The following is a 16,192-nucleotide window of genomic DNA, read 5'->3' as shown; positions in this document are numbered from 1 at the left end:
TGGTTCAAATCGTTCCTAGTGCCAAGCCTTTGAAACCAGTGGAGTTAAGAATCAGTTTGACCATGAGAGATTTTGGTGTATATTTTTGCCGAGATTCAGCATCCGAGGCTTTCTGGAAGGTTTGTTGTTTCAGACATTGCAAATCCTACCTGCTAGGAGAAGCAAGCCACGTGAACTGCGCAGGCAGGGAGGCTGAGCACAGGCAAGGAAAGCCCACGGCAGGCAGGGAGGAAATCCCCACCTCACCTCTGTGCTTCTGCTTTCGGGAGCAAATACTCCCCTCTTCCCTCGCAGCAGCCACTGGCAGAGGTGGCTGTGCCGTGTAAAGCAGCAGGATGTTCCTGCAGCTCCACGGCAAGGAAACGCTGCTCAGCAGTGACTTCACCAAGCACACACACACAGCACATGCTTCCTCATCTTTGTTTGCCTCTCCCTCGCTCTCTCCCGAATCCTTTCTCCCATGTGTTCACCTGCTCCTCTTCTCCTCCCACCTCCTGGCACAGCCAGACTGCTTGTGACTCATTCCAAATACTCTACAGTGCAAACATCATCTAATATTATTATTATTTTCATCACAATTTCTAATAGAACCAGCTTTTCTGGGGAAATAAACCTCATTTTTCCAATGCTCCTGTAGATTAGATAATGTGAACTAAGCTAGGGAGAGCACTAAAGGTCTTTTCCCCGTTTTTCTTCCCTCCTGCAAGCACTAGGGATGCTGAGGTGTACGCACTTCTGTGCCTCAGCTGCAATCAGCTGCCTTCCAAAAGGATGTGTTTTGATTAATGAGGTGCACAACACCTGAAACTGATGCAGCTTCTTAAGCGTAGTCCCTCATGTTCCCAGGGAATGACAGAGCAGGAAAGGACGTGCTCAAGGCACCAGGCTGTTTGTCCTCTCAGCTGTAGGTGTCCTGGCTGGCTCTTGGAAATGCCCCACCATTCCCTGCCCTTGCTGGGATTGCTGTGCCCGATTTGGGGACAGGGATCAGATTCTCCCACAGCCCTGAGGCAGGGGGAGAACACCTCAGGGCACCCGGCAGCAGAACTCTGCTCCATCCCTTGTGCAGGAGGAAAGAAATGATGAGGAGCAAAGGTTGAGCCGGGCTGCTGGCACACCCTGCACCATTCCAGAGCGATGGATACGTCCCTGTGCCCGGGAGCCTGGCACTGCCCAGCCCCCCTGGCCAGTCTGTACATCACAGGAGGAATTCCTCACCTACCTTTACATCTCTCTGTACCAAAGACGAATCCAAGGAAGCTCCGTGGGCTCGTGGAATTGTCCAAAGTGCTAAATCCACAAGGTGCCTCCTTGTGTAGCTCTGTCTCCAAGTGTGGGTTCCTGAACGCTTGGAAAAACTTGGCTCCAGCAGTTCCAGGTGATCAAACTCGGAGGAATTTGGGGAGTCTTTAAATTGTAGTGACAATTTTGTGTTGAGACAACTTCGAAGTAATGATATTACTTGAGAGCCTTCCAAGAACTAAGTGTAGGGGATGGGAATTATCCTTGTCCAGTGGGATGAAACCACTATCGGAGATGGGATTTACTGCCAGCATTGTGGCAGTGCTTTCCATGTCAGCAAATGCACCTTCAGAGGCAGATTTCTACAGTATTTCACAGTATTTCACTGGCTTGCCCATCACTGGCTGCACAGTACATCCAAAGGGGGTGTGGAGAAGTCACCTGTCAGGAAAAGGCAGAAGTGGTTTTGAGGGAAATCATCTCCTTTTGAACAATATTTATCAGACATTGCTCCAAGGGACTTGGCATAAATACAAAGGGAATGGATTTAGTGGGGAGAATGCAGGTGAAGCAGCCAAAGATTAGTTTGTTTCTTAAGGAATTCTGCCAGCTCGTATTTTTATTTAGTTATTTACTTACTTAATATATTTATGTATATATTTTAATATATTTATCTATATTTTTTATATATATATACAGACAGACACATTTATATGGTATTTTGATAAAAGTCCGGTGGTGCAGTGCAAATGTGGAAAATCCCATTCCAAATGATCTCAGGACTACAGAAGAACAGACTGAGAGCCATAAAAACCCACATCCTGTGGCTCAGGGTACAGGAACAGCAGTGCAAGCTGGTCTTTTAGGCCCACCTTTGCTTGGGTGAGAGTTCCCATCATCACCCCCGAGCCTCTGGATTCTCAGGTAAAAAAGGAATCACTAAACACGTGGCAGGGCTTGGAAGAACGGGAACAAGTCCTTTCAAAGCTGCCTATTGTTCCTAGCAGGCAGCAGGTAACTCATAATTGGCATTTGAAACTCATGAAATATTCAACGCTACAAAGCAGGGAGGTTCTGCCTTGGAGTTTTGGTGGGAGAGGCTGCACCCGCTGCCTCTGCAGCTCCCACCACAGCTCGGAGATAATGAAGAAATAATAGTGATAAATACACAAATCCTCACTCCCCCTTGGCCCTATTCATTACCCAGGTGTGCTGTCACACTGCACTCATTGAAATTCAGCCTGGGCTTTCTTCCTGCTCTCCGTGTTCCCTAAGGAGCTGCAGAGTGGGGACTGGAACGTGTGCCGAGGCCGATTTAAGGCACAGAGGGCACCAGGCTGGGTGAAGGAACCAGCTGAGCAATGGGAAGGGAGATCCACGCCTGGGTGCTGGGATCTGGGCGGGAGGAGACAGGGAAGATCCCACAGAGCTGCTGTCAGGATGGAACGAAGAGCTGCTGTGGGTTCAAAGTCCATCAGCGGGAGCACAGAGACGCTGAACAGATCCCCAGCGATGGAGGACTGCGGAGCCTGGCACGGGAGGCAGCGGCAGGAGCTGAGATCCACAACAGGATGGAAAAGCTGCTACCAGGAAGTGCTTGGAAAGCAATATTCACTCCAGCTTCCAGTGGTAAATAAATCCAGAGCAAGTCCACTCTCTTCACCCTCGTAACCAAGATCAAAATGTGAACACCTGTCTAGGGTGTAAAGGGGTTGCTGGGAATGTGCTGACAAGCAACAGCTTTGCCACTGGACTGCACAAAGGACATGTTACCCAAAAATCCAGCCATGTGCGTTGGAAAGAATTCCCACACACTGCAGCAAATAACCCCCAGAGATTTCCAGGATGTTTTGCAGAAGCTGGTAATCCTCAGTGGAGCAAGCAGCTGAAAATCCCAGCTAGGAACAGAGTGATTAGCATGAGCACCTTGCCACCTGACCTTTAATATTCCCCCTGGAGAATAGGAACCTTCTGAGAAATGGGAAAACAGAGACAACCACGGATGGAGCTGTAAGGAAGAGAAACCACAGAGCTCAGAGGAGCTGCTGAGATTAGAGCAGCTGCGTGATTTAGTCACAATTAGCTTACAAAGTTCCTGTCTAAACTCCACCAATGAATCTTCCAATATTCACAGTGAAATGCTCATATTGAGCTTGTCTTGGGCTTCAATAAAATTTGCCTTCCAAATATATATTCCATCACATTTCCATTTAAAAACCGAGCACTAGCTCATTTTTCTCCCCGGATGTGGAGTTATTCAGGAGAGGGTTCAGACAGCACAGAGAGGTTTGCTCCAAGGGGACCAGCTCAGTGCCTATCAAACAAGCCCTTCTCAAAATAGTGCCTTTCAGCAGCATTTAATGAGCTGCAGCCTCCCAGACAATAACAGATCCCTCTGTGGAGCCTGTCCTGCTGCTGCATCTCCTGTCCACATCCCCTGTGCTATTCTGGATGCTCGGGCAGTGCTGGATTGGATGGGAAATGTGCCTCCCACAATGGCCATGGCAGCCTCCGGCTTTGGCAAGTCCAGACTCTGCTCTTGGTGAGCTGCATTCTGTCTGGGCTCACTTTAAACCTCTCCTTTTCTCAGAAGAAGTTAATCAAACTCAACATCACATTTCCAACCCTGAAGTTTTACAGCCATACCCCGTGCCAGGCACTTGTACAGCTCTGACTGAGGAACTCATAATCCTCAGGGATGTACCTTAGCAATGCCTCCCTCTCCCCAGTTGCTGAAGACAGGCAGAAGATGGAAAAATTTGAAATAAGAGACTAATTAGAAACAAGATGCTCTGCAAGCAAAATGGCTATAAAAGAAATTCCTTGGGAGTGGAGTCTCCCATGTCTGATGTGCAGGATTCAACACAAACCTTCCCTCCATAATTCCCAGCTGTGCTGCCATGGATTCTCCAGTGTCTGCTCATTTATTGATGCTGCTGCCATGTGAGGCAGCTTTGAGCAGAAGACTCTCAGAGATCCCTTCCAACCTAAATTACCCTCTAATTCTGTAATGCTATGACTCAAGAGGAATTCTCTCTTTACTCCAGCCACCTACTTCCATAAATATGTAGGAAGATACTCACTTTGAGACAAAATCCCTCCGTCAAATTTGTTTTAAATTATCAAATGAGTTGAAATATTAGTAGGTGGGAACTGACACGCTGATGGATACCAGGCATGACTCTGCAAGATTCACTTCTTGGGCAGGCAGCAAGAAGTCAGCATTTGGGAGAACAACCTCCAGACATTTCCATTCTGACTCAGTATTCCTGGACTTGTGAAAACAGCCAGACTGCAAACCCAAGCTGGGTCAGCACGCCTGAAGTAGAAGAGCTTCAAGCAGATGCCAGGTGATCACTGCCCCTGCAAAACACTGCTGCCATGGTGCCCACAGAGGGATTTTCAGGAGTTATCCCGTGCAGACACTGCTGCCATGGTGCCCACAGAGGGATTTTTAGGAGTTATCCCATGCAGACACCCCGGCCATGGTGCCCACAGAGGGATTTTCAGGAGTTATCCCATGCAGACACCCCGGCCATGGTGCCCACAGAGGGATTTTCAGGAGTTATCCCATGCAGACACTGCTGCCATGGTGCCCACAGAGGGATTTTCAGCAGTTATCCCATGCAGACACCGCTGCCATGGTGCCCACAGAGGGATTTTCAGGAGTTATCCCATGCAGACACTGCTGCCATGGTGCCCACAGAGGGATTTTCAGCAGTTATCCCATGCAGACACCCTGGCCATGGTGCCCACAGAGGGATTTTCAGCAGTTATCCCATGCAGACACCCTGGCCATGGTGCCCACAGAGGGATTTTCAGCAGTTATCCCATGCAGACACCCTGGCCATGGTGCCCACAGAGGGATTTTCAGCAGTTATCCCATGCAGACACCCTGGCCATGGTGCCCACAGAGGGATTTTCAGCAGTTATCCCATGCAGACACAACTGCCATGGTGCCCACAGAGGGATTTTCAGGAGTTATCCCATGCAGACACCCTGGCCATGGTGCCCACAGAGGGATGGGTCAGGAATTATCCTTCCCACTCTGTAACTTCAGTGGTGTAGAGCTTCAGGGCCATGAAAACCTGTCCAAGGGACAGAGAGTATTTTTTTCTGCCTGCATTTCATTCTCACTGGCACAAGCACATCCTGTACAAACAAGCAAACAGGTGAGGCCAGCCTGAGTCCTCCAGACATCCCCACGATCCTGCAGGGAAAGGAGGGATTTGTGCCACCACCACGTGTGTGGCTCAGCAGCAGTGTCAGCAAGCCCAGCGCCTCAGGAGCCAGGAGATAAGGAGAGGAAAGGGAAAAGGCCTCACTTGATAAGGCTGCAAATAATTCTGAGATTAAAATAAAGGCCTGCTCTGTCTGGGCTTTGCTGTAGAACCCTGCCTTGGGTGGTACTGCCTGTAGCCCACTCAACACCAGAAAGGTCTTGTGGTTATCCTAAATCCAAGGTTATTCCCTGCAGTTTGCTTCTGCCTGTGTCCACATGTGCACATTTGTGCTTGTGCTGATCAAGCTTTGCCTTCAATTCTGGATCAAAAATGTACTCTTGGTCCAGTCTGGGCCTCTGTGTGTCCTTTGTTGCTGTTTAATTACAGGTGTCACAGCAAATCCTGCTGATGTCAAAAGCCAGCAGAGAACAGAATGTGGCAGCAGAGGAAACAAGCTCGTGGTCTCCAAATGCCAGCTGAGAGCTGAGTCCTTTCTGCTTGTTTAGGTTCAGAGAAAGCTTTGGTGAGAGGAGTTGAGCAGGGAAAAGACAGAGAAGGGGGGATCCAAAGCAGAGGAGCAGGGCAGAGCTCCATGAGAACATGGGAGGAGGGCAGGGGGACAATTGTCTGCACTGCATGATGAAGTTGTGCTGCAGTGCCACCACTAAGGACAAGCTGAACTTCCATTATAAGCTGCTTTGTGGTTATTCTTCATCTATCTAAGCCAACATTCTGAACACCTTACCATTACCAAAAAGGGAATGTCCTTCTTTTGAAAGATAAAGCAAAACCTGCTGGCTTTGGAAACAAGAAGGTTGTATGTGTAGAAGAGAATAAAAAGAGAAAATGTGTTTTTCCCTGTTTTTTAAATGGTAGTTTAGGAGGCACAGTATTACTCCAGTGGTTAATAATAAAATGAGATTTGGACTTCCTAATAAGAGAAGGTGCAGGTGCTGTACACTTGGCAAAGATGAAATACCCAGCGAAGCCAGGAGGGGGGAGGCAGAAGGTTCATTCCATGTTTCCTTATCTGTGCCTGCCCTTTGCCTTGTGCTAATTAAGTCTGTCCTGCAGGCACCTCCCTGGTTCTCAGGACAAGGAGGAACTAAGATTTCCTCCTCCCCAGTGCCATCCCAGTTAAACAATGCCAAACTCCGGGATGCTCCTGCAGCTGAGCAGAGGGAAGCAGAGTGCCCCCCTGCCCCCTGCCAGTCCCAGCCAGGGACTCCCCACGGATTGATTTTCACAGCCTGTGCTTTCATTTGTTTTCAACACTGTGCTGACCTTTGTGTGAGGGTTTAAACAAAGCTCTGCAGACCCTCGAGGCCGGTGCCTTGATAGTATCAGTTCATCACTGCAGTAAGTTTGCCTGGGTGGACAGCAGCCTTGTGTGGGTGTTTTTGTGAGGGGGAGGGATCCCCTCACCCAGCTCCTCTGTGGATACTGAAGCTGTTTTTGGTGAAATCCATGAGCAGCTGCAGCTGTGACTGCTCAGTGCTGCTGAGTGCAGGGGAGGACAGCACCCAGCAGTTCTAGGTGCTGCTTCCTGGGCTCTGTCTTCAGCCAGTGCCCTGTCCCATGGGAATTCCTGGGAGCCATTCCTGGGAGCAGGACAGAAGACAGGCCTTCCTGATTTCCCCCTGAACCATTAGCTGAGAGAATCATATTCCCTCCTGCACTCTCCTACTGCCTGATGGTGTCTTAAATCTTCTGTTCAATGGAGCAGCTTCACCAAGATGCTTCCTGTGGGACACCAGGCAAACAGGGAAGGGGCATTTGCTTCACCAGATGCAATTTAGGAGGAGAATGAAAATGCTTCTGGTTTGGGGGGTTTTTAGGAAAAAAGCTTCAATCTGTCTGGCAGAGTTCTGGACGATGCCACAGCACATGCAGCCCCACACGTGGCTGATCTGGGGTGGGACGATGGGGAGCAGCAATTTGTGGTTACCTGATTTTGGCAGCATTTCCCTCATGGCTCAGCTGCTCCCTGCTTGGCCATGGTCCCCAGAGAGGTTCAGTGTCCCACTCTGCCTGGGCCCCCAGGACCCACACACTGCACTTCCACCCTTCTCTGGGGCCAGACAAAACCTCGCCCGAGGTGGCACAGCCCACGTGTCCATCCAGTTTCCCAGGTTATCCATGTTCCCACAGTGTCTGGCACAAAACATTGCTTTCTGCTGGCTGTTCACACCCATAGATACAGAAAGCAGCTGAGTAAAGCACACCCAGACACTGCCACCGTCTCCTGCTCCCATGGAGAGACTCTGGAGTGGGGACATCTCAGGGCACACTGCAGCCCAGAGGAAGCACTTCAGGTTAAACAACAACAACAAAGCCACCGCTGTCCCCCTTCGCAGCAACTTCATGGCACAGCAGACACTTGACAAGCTGTGATCAAAGTCTGTTCCAAGAGGAACTGTGCATGTTATTAGCCACTTCTGGGCTTGTCAGTTCTTTGGTTTTCACCTTTCTGCAAAACCTTTCACAAATCCTCGTTTCAGTGGAGCAACAAACTCCCACTTCCTTGGATTTGCAGGCTTCACTTAACAGGATGAGGTGACAGGACTTCTTTGGAAACGAGTGGTGATAGAAACACCTCGTTCCTGAGTAATGGAGGAGCAGCTCACAATTGTGTTGTTGCTTTTATAAATTCCACCTTCTCGGGAGGGGAAAGGGTTCAGAGCAGGTGTTTGCCCAGGGAATGCTTAACTTTTCCTAGCAGGGACAAGACTGGAGCAGGATGGCCAGAGAATGATCCTGCCCTTCCCCTTGGCTGGAAGGGTCTCCAGGTGCAGAAGACCCTCACAAAGGTGGTTAAACTCTACCCAGGACTTGTGGGAGCACCAAATCCAAGATGAAGATCCTGCTCAGTGGAAAAGAACTGGAAGACAGACTTTAATAGAAAAGATCCTGGGAGCATAATCTTTTCTGGTTGAGCAAAAGGAAGTGTAAGTAATTATTTGATAATCATCTCTAAGTACCCACATGGAGAGGTGGAGACCTGAGCACGGAGGACTCCTCACACCAGCAGATGGAGTTGCAAAAGAGATGCTGCCTGGAAGCTCCCCGCCTCCAGGCCAGAATTAAGTTAATAATTTTTCGTGTTGAGGGCAACTAACCTCTAGATTGACATGATGAAGTTCTCGTAGATTCTCTGTCACAGGAAATTTTAAGAAGAAGATTAGATATTTTTTCATCGAAGGTCTGCTTTAGCTCAATCCCAGATACTAGATTTGAATCTGCAATCAATTTGGGTTCGTCCCAGCTCATGTCACACAGGAAGCCAGAGTAAATGTTAATAATGTTCCTTTCTATATTAAATCCTGGAAAACGGAAAGGCAAATGAACAGGAATAGTGACTAGAATGCTCACACCCTTTTCTGAGTCACTTGTGAATATGTTCTACTGCTTACATCCAGCACAGTCCCTAAAGAGCTCTTCTGTGGGACTTGATGGCTTACTTTTACCATCCCTTTCTTTTGTCTACCCAGGTTTGGACCTTCCCTTGCCCTCTTTGGCCACTTCGGTTCCTCAAAAAATGGATTTGCCAAAGCCTTTTGCAAGTTCCAATGGACAGTAAAATCGGATCTCTGTTATTCCATTTATTGATGGCTCTTCAAAGATGTCCAAGAGGTTTGTAAACTCTCAGGACTCCTTTTGACCATTCCCAAGTGGACCGAAGTAGATGCTTTGTATCCAAGTTCCTGTCTGGGAGGAGGTTTGTGGTGCTCAGAATTCAGGATTCTGGGTTTGGTTACACTGAGCTATTTGACCACTCTTTGGATCTGCTTCAAAGGAAGAAGACTCCCAAAGAATTGCTGAATTGCTCTTTGCAAGGATCTTGCTGGGAGCATGGCACCGTGGCCTGATGGTGAATCCAAACTGAAACCCACAAATAGTAAATTCTGTTGGTGCAAAATGTTTGTTTTCCTGGAGAAACTGAAAGCAAAATAATGAGATTTCCCAGCCTGGGTGATTATATTGCATGGATTTGCAAGTGCAATGAAGTCAGCTTCAGCCTTCATGTTTTATTAATGCCTCGTAGCTCAGTAAAATGAGTAATAAACTGGCACTTTGGAGAACTGATGGAGCCATTCCCAAGGCTGGGTGACAAGTAACTGTTCATTTACTGAGTTCCCTCCAGCAGTTTTTTGCAGGATACATACAAAGAAAATCAAGGAGCCACTGAAATAACTGCTCTGCACCAAAGGTGCTGCTTAGAGTAGGTTCACAAACTCACTTCAGCACCTTCTGACTGGTATCTGTGTAGGGAAAATGAGGAAGAATGGTTACCTTGGCCAGATTACCACAGCAAAATCAGTGTAGGACTCAGGATAAAAATCCTGCAACAGCCTTGCTGTCACTTTCAAATCGTTCCTCACCATTCTGTAGCAAAAATCCCACTTAGTCTGAGGGGTTCTTTTCTCATAAATCCACTCTTCATTCTAACTCTTCTTTATAAAGGGACCAAGCAGAGAGGATCTGAAATAGGAGAAAACAGACAGAAGTGCTCTTAGATCTGTGTTTTCCCCCAGTGAGAACAGGAAATTCACAGATATTATCACTCCCATGTGCACTGCTGGGACAATTTTCCTCTCTACTAAAAGTTAAACCAGGGAAATCATATGCCCTGCTTAAACTTTCTAAGCAAGGCTCATTTGTAGCGTGTCAAGCTGCCAGCCTTTGTGACTGTGCACTGAAGCAAGTTTTATTGCTACAGGAGATGAAATAAGGAAGATGCTCACTAGAGAGAATCTAAAAGATTTCACCAAGGCCTCTCAGCAAAGCAGTGGTAGCAACTGAAAAGCAGGATTTCCTAATTCCTCATGCCATAATCAGCCCACTGGAACAAGCTATTCCTCTCCACTTGTGCTTGTGCAGTGCTGCCTTAACACCAGAATCCAGCTGTTGCCACCGAGCTGAAAGCAGCTTTTGTTAAGCATTTCCCTAAATGCATCCCAAGGCAGGTCTGTTTGCACTAAAGCTGATGAGCCAGCTGCCATAACCTCTGCAACTGGAACGAGCCACTTCAACCTGCAGCTGACAGCCATGTCCTCAGTAGGTGTCTGTCCAGAAAGGAGAGCCCAGGCCGGAGTTTTAAGGCTCAGCAGCCTCACGTGCTTTTCTGTGGTGGATAAGGAAAGGGATAACAGTGCAGCACACAAGAGCTGCCACTGAATTGCTCGGAGGACCTCCTGCACCTTCCACTCCTGTGCTGCAGATTCCACACACTGGCCAGTAGATCATTAGGAACTGGAAGTTTTTATAAGGCAAACAGAGCAAGTGGGATTAACAAAAGAGAGACAAGGTTTGTAGTGAGAAAAGGAAAAGGCCCTGCTGTTCCAAGGTTGTTCTGCATTTCAGATCAACAGCAATGAACAACCTCCCAGGCAGAGCCTGAGCCTCCAGCAGGTCTCTCTGCCCCATCCACCTGTGTGCCCCTCGAGCCTGAGGGAAGGAAATGGGGATCCTCCCAGCCCGGGGAGCCTCAGGAGAACTGACACTCACTGCAGTCCGTGGGAATCATTGTTTGGGAGACAGTCCTTATCCTCCTGCCCTTGGCAGAGGTCAGTCTGGAAATGCTGGAGGTGAGCCTGTGCTTCCCAGAAGGAATGGCAGCACATGCATGACATGGATTTATGCTCACAATTCAATAAGTCTGCCTGCTTGAATCCAACCCTAATTGTAGTGTGTCTCACTGATGATTTAGAGCATTTGATTTACTGATCTGATTTTACTCTTCCTGCAATTTCACCTCTTTGAGCAGATCTTGCCAGCAGGTTTTCATTACCAAATAGGTGGGTTTTTTAAATAGCACAATTGCAAGTCATAATCATAAATATCAATCTTCATAACTCATCTAAGCACTCCATGTTCTTGTAATGTCGTGTGTCAGGATTCTGCTGCAGAAATAAAGCCCCATCCGAGCAGCTGCCAGCCTTTCATTCCTTTATTGATTCTGCCCTAGTTGCTGTAATTGAGTTTTTATACTTACTTTGCTCTTCAGTGTATAAATGCCCATCAGAGACAGGAGAAGAGACAGCCCAGGGAGTTCCACGGCTTGGTTCCTCTCAGCAGAAGAGGGTGCTGTGCAACTCTGATTAAAATGGATCCTTCAGCAACTGAGGCAGTTAAGCTGAAGATTGCCTGTCCAGGTATCAAACCATGTTACTGACACGTCAGCAGATGACTAGGAAAAAGTTTATATTCCTTATTTTCCACTGGATGGGATGAAGAAGAGAATAATCTGCAATTTTTCAGCACTGACTCATCTGTTCCGAGTTGCTCGTGTTAAAGCAAGCCTTAAAGGGAACTTTTTATTTAGTTTATTATCCAGGACACGCCACTGCTCTGAAACGTTTGCATGTTTAAAATCCAGGATCACCTCTCATTTAGTCTGGACTCAACTCCATTTATAGGTGTGTTTGGAGGTGTGAGTTTAAGGGCTGTGCCCCAGCTGCCAGGCAGCCAAGGAGCCTCTCTGCTATTACTGCTTTTACTGCAATTAAACAGCGAGTCACCCACCTCGAGTCACCCACCTCGAGTCACCCACCTCGAGTCACCCACCTCGGCGCAAAAGGCAGGGAGATGGAAAAGGACTCCACTCTTCTTCCAGGAAGTTTCAAGAAGGCAGCACAACGATTGCTCTGACACTCATAGGAACACTCTGCATACAGATTTATACTGGACTGTACTATTCCAGCTTGGAACTGGGAACCATTTCCGGGGCTGTGCAGCAACAATGAGGTGTCAATGGGTGAGCTGGTCGGGAAGGAGCAGAACGTTTTGGAATGTTTTGGGCCTTTCTGTGCGTCTGCCACTAGAGAGCAGGAGAAGGTTCTCCAGGGTGAATATGGGGAAGGAGAGAACAGCCTGCATCCAGAGTTACAGGCGAAGTTCTGACAGCAATACCCCACCCTGTGCTCCACTGGGACAAGCTAATTCTTTATTTTTTCTAGCCTAGACGCCATCCAAAGAGAAGAATATTCAGAATTAAGGGTTGTACTCTGCCAAAATATACCTAGAATGAAGGACACTACATTCAGTGTGCCTTGTGGTCTGTGATAATTATCCTGTAGGTATTTTTGCATCGTTAGGAGAGACATCTCTCTGAACCACGAAAATTGTTCTGTGTTTTCAGCTTTTCAGTTCTTCCTAATGTTTTAAAAAACACAAAACCAGTTTTGGTTCCAGTTAGGATGAAACTACTGTGGTTTCACACTGCTCTAGCAGCTGGCAGATGCTGGAAGTGGTCTTTACCCTCCAGTTCTGCTCACCGTTCCCTTTTCCTTGCATTCATGGGACTTGCACAAACATTTCTATTTCCTAATGCAGAAAAAGTACGAGTTTTTTGTTGTGCTTCCTTAGTTGCCTGACAGATGAGAAGACTCTCTCTGTTTTTAAAGGCCCTGCTGAGAGTCAGAGGCAGTAAAAGCAGCAGAGTGTAGAGCTGGCTGGGGAGATGCAGCTCCCCTCTTTCAGTAGCAGTGACCTTTAGCTCAGGTTCATTGTGACACGCAGAATAGCAAGGTGAGGTAGAGACGCCAGGAAGAGACTCCTTGCCAGGAAAGCTGTTGGGAAGTTTTGAGAAAGAAGGGCTGGAAGCCCTGCAGAACACTGTGTCCTGGGCTCTGCCTGGGCAGTATCAGATGGTACCTTCAGGGGAGGCTCAGGACTCTGGTTTCAGCCGTACACGTAACTGCTGTAAAAAAGCACAGAGCATCTGTGATCCGCCCTCCTTCTCATCATGGGAGAGAGGACAAAGCAGTGGAGCACACAGTGCAGGAAGATCCCAAACAGAAACAATGGATCCAGAGTGTGTTTCCCAATCCACATGCTGCGCAGGGTCTGTGGGAGATTGCTCTGCCTGAGAGTCACGTGGTCCTGCAAAGCCTCCTGGAAAAGGATGCTGCACACGCGGCTCTCACAAGGAGGTGCTGCCCGGGCCTGGGGGTTATGACTGCATGTTTGCATCCAGCAGCCCTGTCAAAGCCATGCCACTGGCACAGGAGTGACACTGATCCGCTGAGGCAGAACTCCTGGCATTGTACACTCCAAGGAGCTTGTTCCTCTGCTCTGTATTTCAGAGCACATGCACAGTAAGGACAGGGGCACAAAGGCAGGCAGGTACCAAGCAGAGTTTCTCACCTACTCTAAAGTCCTTTCAAATTCCCTTCTGCTTTGTTCCTTCACAAAAGTAGCTTTTTCCACTGAAGTCACTTTCCCCACAGGTTGGATCAGCAGCTTGTGCTGAAACCCAAGCCAGAGCTTCTCTCCACGGCGATAACCAGCTAAGGTTCCACTCTCCATATTGACTGACCTAGTTAAGACACAGGCACGGCCTGGGGAGCTGCAGAAATCGAAGGTGGCAGGCAGGGGAGCACAGCCTCCCTTCTTACTGGTGGGGAAGAAGGTGCATTTGCTTGCACACTTCAGCTGCAAACTTCCTGAAGTGGCCTGCTGCAATCAAGGAACAAATTATCTCCATTGTGGTAATGTGGCTCAGACAAAAATCCTGTCAAAAGTCCTCACTAGGAAACCACAGTTTCTCAGGTTTAGAATGGACAGGTAGAACCCTCTGATCTGACCTCTTGGTTTACAAATTTGTTTTAGACTCTTTTTCAGACTAATTGATGGAAATGCTTGGTAGGAATTAAAGCTAGAAAGTAACAGAGGAAATGAAGATGTGACATGGCTTTGAGAAAGGAAGATGTGGAGTAGGAATCTGCCCCAAAACATCATTAGCTGCCCACTTTTTAATGTTAAAAGGGTGTTTGTAGTTGGTACAAAAGGTTATGTCCTCTGTCTCCAGCTTCCTTAGAGGGAAACTCTTCCAGATCATACCTGGCTTGATGCTTACCAAGTTCTTCGACTTTTCAGCCTAAATTTACTTGTGGTGCACCCATGGCCATGTACTCCTGTCCCAGCGTGCATCAGCTCACACACAGAACCACGCAATGGTTTGGGTTGGAAGGACCTTAAAGCCCACCCAGTTCTACCCCTGCCATGGCAGGGACACCTTCCACTGTCCCAGGGTGCTCCACAAGCCCTGTCCAGCCTGGCTTTGGGCACGTCCAGGGATCTGGGGGCAGCCACAGCTGCTCTGGGCACCCTGTGCCAGGGCCCCAGGCTGACCACACCACACCGCTCGGTGTCACTGGCAAACCTGCTGGGGGCTCACAGGATGCCACTGGCCCTGTCAGTGACAAAGATGTTCAACAGCACCAGTCCAAGTCTGACCCCCGAGGACACTTGGGCACTGAGGCACTGACCACAGGTGTGGCCATCCAGCCAATTCCGTACCCACCCTGTGGTCCACCCATGTCTCTCCAGTTCAGAGAATGGGATCATGCAGGGCAGTGTCTGATGCTTTGCACAACTCCAGGAAGATGATTCAGCTGCCCTTCCCTCAGCCCTCAACACTAATCCTGTCACAGAATGTCACCAAATTTGTCAGGCAGGATTTGCCCCTAGTGAAGCCATGCAGTCTGTCACCAATCACCTCCTTATTTTGCACCTGCATTAGCACAGATCTGCTCCATCTTGCTGGGTCCTGAGGTGAGACTGCCTGGCCTGTAGCTCCCCAGACATTCCTTATTTCCCTGTTTAAAAATACATGTATTACATTACTGAAATTCCCTTGCTGCCAGCCTTGTCTTTAGCAGATTGAGTGGGATTTAGTCCTGCTGCAATTCTAATAACTTAGTGAGGGGTTATCACTCTGCTCTGCTTTTGTTTGTCCTGTTGTGATGGGCTTCATTAGAGTGATGGAGAGCTAACGCCAGCCCCTGCTGTTTAGGTACTGCATAAAAAAAGTCTCAAAGCTGCTGTTTGATGAGGTTCTGGATGAAGGGTCAGGGAGCAAAGAGCAGCCAAGGGTGGGAGGGTGCTTCAGTCATGCTCACAGAGTCATTCAGTGGTGAAGGCAGGTATAGGGCAAGGTGTCCTGAGCTCCAAGCCAGGTCAGTGTACCCACGCTGAGGCTCTGCTGTGACACTTTGAGACGTCAGCTCATCCTCCATTTCCACAGCTTCCCCCCGTCACAGCCTTTGCAACATATCACACCTCAAGCAGCTCCAGTCTGAAGAGATCAGTTCACACAGCGCAGCGTGGAACGTGCGTGGCTGCATTTGAGAATAACCCTGCTGTCCCTGCAGGGCTGCAGCCACCCAGCTGGGGTGTGCCTGCACAGACACAGCAGTGTGGAAGTGCTGCTGCTCCGGTTGCCAGGGCATGCACTCGAGATAGGGGCCATTCCCCAGGCAGGAAGGTGCCTGTGGGTCTGGGGTGTGAGGGCAAAGGTTGATGCAGGAAATAGCAACCGGAGTTCTGTCTTGTGTTCTCAGCTCTGGCTGTGACTCGTTACCTGAATTCTGTTCAAACTGCTGTGCCTCCAGGGACTCCTACCAGCACCTCTCTCCACCCTGATAAATAAGCCCACCATCCTTCTTGGGTGCCCTGAATTTAAGGCCAATAGCTTCCCCACATCCTATGTACTACATGTGGCCCTGGGCAAGAGCTGGGGCCTTAGGAAAAACTGGAGGTAAGTTTTCACTAAAATACATCAGGAAAAGGGAAGAGAAAGCAAATGAATTCTGCAGGAGAATCTGCAGTGGCACTGCATTAAGAAAGAAGGAAACAGTCAAATCTCTTCTTTGCCACTGTGGTGAAGTTGCATTATAATGTGGTGTTCTGCGATGGGCTCCTTATTGACAGAGTTTGTAGGG

General features: G+C 48.6%; 1 long non-coding RNA gene across 1 annotated transcript in view; it reads right to left on the bottom strand.

Annotated features, from left to right (window-relative positions):
* Nucleotides 1-5,208: 5,208 nt before the first annotated feature.
* Nucleotides 5,209-16,192, bottom strand: part of LOC138116727 (uncharacterized) — a 33,064-nt gene continuing 22,080 nt past the window's right edge. The window contains exons 2-3 of the long non-coding RNA XR_011154315.1: nucleotides 9,848-9,947; nucleotides 5,209-9,727 (exon numbers count right to left, since the gene is read on the bottom strand). This is a non-coding gene — a long non-coding RNA (uncharacterized lncRNA). The remainder of the gene's footprint in view (nucleotides 9,728-9,847; nucleotides 9,948-16,192) is intronic.

Source organism: Aphelocoma coerulescens, chromosome 10 (assembly GCF_041296385.1).
Source record: "Aphelocoma coerulescens isolate FSJ_1873_10779 chromosome 10, UR_Acoe_1.0, whole genome shotgun sequence".
Lineage (NCBI taxonomy): Eukaryota > Metazoa > Chordata > Aves > Passeriformes > Corvidae > Aphelocoma > Aphelocoma coerulescens.
The sequence above is the reverse complement of the archived record's forward strand: the minus strand, read 5'-3'. Positions and strand labels throughout refer to the sequence as shown.